This window comes from Nyctereutes procyonoides, unplaced genomic scaffold, assembly GCF_905146905.1.
Source record: "Nyctereutes procyonoides isolate TBG_1078 unplaced genomic scaffold, NYPRO_anot_genome, whole genome shotgun sequence".
NCBI lineage: Eukaryota > Metazoa > Chordata > Mammalia > Carnivora > Canidae > Nyctereutes > Nyctereutes procyonoides.
In genome coordinates, this window is record NW_026575121.1 from 12,807,723 (window position 1) to 12,812,677 (window position 4,955).

The 4,955-nt window shown below is 33.1% G+C and overlaps 1 non-coding gene across 1 annotated transcript; it reads left to right on the forward strand.

Moving 5' to 3' along the window:
- The first annotated feature begins 265 nt into the window (after positions 1-265).
- On the forward strand, positions 266-371 carry LOC129516725 (U6 spliceosomal RNA). The gene has a single exon (XR_008665854.1). It is a non-coding gene; the product is annotated as a U6 spliceosomal RNA (small nuclear RNA).
- Positions 372-4,955: the final 4,584 nt, after the last annotated feature.

Genomic DNA, 4,955 nt, shown 5'->3' on the forward strand with positions numbered 1-4,955 from the left:
CTGTATAGGATATTGGCAGAAACAAAGCAGTCTTATAAGTAAAATTGATGAAAATGTTTTTATACTTGATTTTTAATAATTATATGAGGAGGAATTGCATTATATGGGTCTTGGTTAAATCCTACACACACACATATTTTCTCTCACCTTAAATTTTTAATTAGAAGTGAGATTTTGTATGAATTATTACAGCTTATAGTATAGGATAGGAATGGCCTAGAGACAGAACAAAGCCAGTTGTAATGCTAACAATATAGCCACCACTGTGCTTGCTTGAACAGCACAAAAACTAAAATTGGATAGACGTAGAGAAGATTAGCATGGCTCCTATAAAAGGATGACATGCAAATTTGGAAGCATTTTATATTTAAAAACAAACAACAACAAAACAATATAATCACCCCTAAATAAAAAAGACACTATTGTACCATCAGAAGATTTATTCAAAAAGTAAAAGTCGTGATTACTTATAAGACCATGTGTTATTTTAGTTCTTACATATATATTAGCATAAAATATTATGCACATAGATTTCCTTCTAGAATATTGCCTACTGTATACTAAATTTTTTTCCCTTACCCATTGAGCAAGCCCATACTATGCCTGTCTGAGCCACCATCATTTCTTTCCAAAGCTCTTGAAATATTCTCTTAACCTTCCATCTTGTGTTTACTTTTGCATTCCCACTACATGCCTATTTTCAGCACATTGGCCAAAACAATCTTAGTAACTTAAGTCACATCATGTTATTCTTCTGTCAAACTCATGAAACTTCATTTCACTCATAGTAAAAGATAAACTAAGTACAGTGACCTATTTTGTCCTCTTCTAGCCAACCAATTGTTTCTTAGATGTAGTTTTCCAGTAATCTCCCAGGGAGCACAAAATTGGTCTTTTTGCATTTTTCTTTAATATTGCAGTCAAGCAGGCTCATATTTCAGGGTCTCTTAAATGAAACCTTCAGTTTCTTGTACTAAGAAAGTTGTCCTAGATATTAACAACCTGTTCACCCATCTGTACTGACATTTTCTTAAGTATCACCTCTCTGTGTGATCTGATCTGGACACCCCCAACAGAAATGACCATGAAGCCTCACCCGAGGAGGAAAAAAAAAAAAAAGACCACAAAACATCCCATTTGCTCATCACTACCTGTCACTTCCCTGATTTATCTGTCTTCTTATGTTTCACCATCTAATATGCTATATCCTTTTTTATGTGGATGCTTATTTTGCAGAGCCTTGCTCTTAAACAACAAACTTTCTGAGTTCATAGGTTTTCCCTTCTTTTGGTCCTTGTTGAATCCTCAATAATTAGAAGAGTATAGGAAGCACAACAGTTGCTCACTGAGTATTTGTTGAATGAGAAAATGATATTAATAAAAATGTCAAGTATTTGGAAATTTTTGTAATATTTAATATCTTAATACATTTATCAGATATTTGCACAATACAGTCTTTAAGCATGAACTTGAACTGTCATCAAATCATGAACATGAAAAAACAATAAAATTATGCAGTGATGATTTCTGTCATATTAATATTGAAATTTAGTGCTTTTTAGAAAAACCTGCCTACAAGCTTTCTCAACACAAATCTGAAGTCAATAAGGTTGTGATAATCACATGTTACTTCCGAACACTTACAGAGATACACACTTCTTTCACATGAATATTTACATAAAAATATTGTGTTTGTCTTTTTTTTGTTTTTGTTTTTTTTGTGTGTGTGTTTGTCTTAATAAAATGTTCAGATATGTTTCTGCTAACTACCTTGTACCAAGTCAAATGTGCATAAGCCTTCAAGTCAAAAGTAAAACGAAAGAATTGAGCAGGAATCGCTTTCTGATAGAAACAAGTGTTATCAGTGCTAAATCCAGGGGAAATATTCTATTTGAAGCATTGAGTTTTGATCTATAAATTATATGAAAATTATAATAACTTTGGCTGCTAAATTAAAGAATAGATAGTAGATAAAAACCTTTGGATTACCTAAATACTAGACTATGAAATTTAAAGAAGATAAAATATACCTGAATTTGTTTATTCTGTCGTGAAAGATATTATTACAGAGCAAAACTTACTGGATATCTCACATGTCTATAGATAAAAATCGGATAGGCCAAGGAAAGCATATTTCAACTCTAAGTCACAAACTATAGCATAAAATTTAATTTTAAATGTTCATTAGAGGAAGTGTATCTACCTCTTTTGCAAAAAAAAAATTACATTTTAAATTATAAGGCACAAGGTTTTTTAAAAATGTGATTAAGATGCCTGGGCACCTTCAAAGATGAGTGGATATTCATTTATGGAGAAAATAAATCATCCTAAATATTTATATGTAATATAATAAATGAAGACTGCTTTCTTATTAGTTTTTCAGATTTTAAGAAGTATTGAGATAAAAAGTAATAAAAATTAAATTTTTAGAAAGTTGCAATTGTACATTTTTGAACAAAAACTATATGCAGTGTCAGCATTGTTAGTTTTATACTTTGACATTAGAAAAACTGCATGTGACACTAAAATTATATTTAAACTTTGTATTAATTAATGCATTCTATATCTGTTTAGGAGTTGTTGCAGATAAGAGATTGCCTATTTGCATATTAAAAAAACTATATAAAAATCAAGTTCCCATTAATCCTTGTCCCCACATACAGCCTCCCCCAAACTAACATCCAATGCCAAAGTGGTACAGATGTCTATATAGGGGAGGTTTTGCCCCTGCGTGCATGTTGTGGTGGTGGCAGTAGTACATGGGAGCTCTCTGTACTTTCTTTATTGATTTGTTTCAAGTTTTAATTTAAAATCCAGTTAGTTAACATACAGTGTAGTATTAGTTTCAGGAGTAGAATTTAGAGATTCTCCACTTACATGTAACACCCAGTACTCATTACAACAAGTGCTGTCCTTTTATTTTTCTTTAAGATTTTTTTATTCATGAGAGACACAGAGAAAGAGAGGCAGAGACACAGCGGGAGAAGCAGGCTCCCCAAAGGGAGCCTGATGTGGGACTTGATCCCAGAACCTGAGATCACTCCCAGAGCCGAAGGCAGACACTCAACTGCTGAGCAACTCAGGTGTCCCACCAGTTTTGTCCTTAATGCACGTCACCCAGCTAGCCTATCCCCTGCCCACTTCCTCTCCAGCCACCCTCTTTGTTCTCTATACTTAAGGGTCTGTTTTATGGCTTGCCTCTCTTTTTTCCTCCCCCTATATTCATCTGTTTTGTTTCTTAAATTCCAAATATGAGTGGAATCATACATTGTCTTTCTCTGACTTATTTCACTTAGCATAATACACTTTGGCTCCATCCATGTTGTTGCAAATGGCATTCATTATTTTTGATGGCTGAGTAATATTCGTGTGTGTGTGTGTGTGTGTGTGTGTGTGTGTGTACCACCTCTTCTTGAGCCATTTGTCAGTTGTTGGATATTTGGGCTCTTTCTTAGTTTGGCTATTGTTGATAATGCTGCTATAAACTTTGGGGTGCATGTGTCCCATCTAAATCATTATATTTGTATCCTCTGGATAAATACTTAATAGTGCAATTGCTGGATCATAAGATATTTTTAATTTTTTGAGGAACATCCATGCTGCTCTCCAGAGTGGCTGCACCAGTTTCCATTCCCCCAACAGCGTAAGAGGGTTCCTCTTTCTCTGCAACCTCTCCCACATCTGTTCTTTCCTGTGTTGTTCATTGCAGCCATTCTGACTGGTGTGAAGTGGTATCTCATTGAGGTTTCGATTTGTATATTCCTGATCTTTGACATCGGCAGTAGCAACTTCTTGCTAGACACATCTCCAGAGGCGAGGGAAACAAAAGCAAAAATGAACTATTGGTACTTCATCAAGATACCAAGCTTCTGCACAGCAAAGGAAACAATAAGTAAAACTAAAAGGCAACCTTTGGAATGGTTGAAGGTATTTGCAAATGGCATATCTGATAAAGGATCAGCATGAAAAATCTATAAAGAACTTATCAAACTCAACACCCTCCAAAAACAAATAATCCTGTTAAGAAATGGGCAGGAGACACAGACATTTTTTTTTCAAAGAAGACTAACAGACACAGGAAAGATGCTCTCTGTGCTTTCTTCTCAATTTTGCTGTAAACTAAAGCTTTTCTGAAAAATAAAGACAACTGAACTAGGGAAAACTCAATGGTTAATAATAACAATAATGACAGAATAATGAAGGATATAAGTATATGACAAGAACTGAAAGCTAGTGTTTATATATAAGAAGATTGTTTTTTCCCCTTCTTGTTAAATACTTATTCCAACTTAACATAGCTGATTTCTATTAATGTTGATAGAATAACAAAAATACTACTAGTATTGCCTTTATACACGGCCTTCATTAACACTGTAAATTTATTCTGTGAGTTCTTGAACTTGACTTACACAAAATTGTATCTAGATGAATGATTTCATTTCCTTCTAATGCTTGGATGACTTGGAGAGTCATTTGACACTTGACAAGCTACATTATGACATGTTATCAGCCATGTATTAGACAGAAAACTAATTATTTCAAAGAATAACTACACCGAAAAATAAAGCATGTTAAAAATTGTGCTTTTTGTGGTGGTGGCAGTGGAAAAACAAATTTTTCAAATAGAGAAAGTTTAAGTTTAAAAAAAATTTAAGTAAGTTTAAAAACTCATCAGTTGTTCTCTTTATACAATGTAGTTAAAAAGAAAGTAAATAGAATTCAAGAAATGTACCCAGAGTTTGAATTTGTGTGAATAAAATTACATTTGTTGTCAATACCTATATCTTGGCATTAATAAGTTAAAATGAAAAGGTAGCAAGGATAATCATATATTCAGTGGACTTGAAACAAAGGGTTTGGAATTTTCACATATACTTTTGTTTTAATTTATTCTTTATTTTCCTCTATTATAAATGGGTTTCTCTAAAATGAAGTCAGAATTTGACATTTCCTAA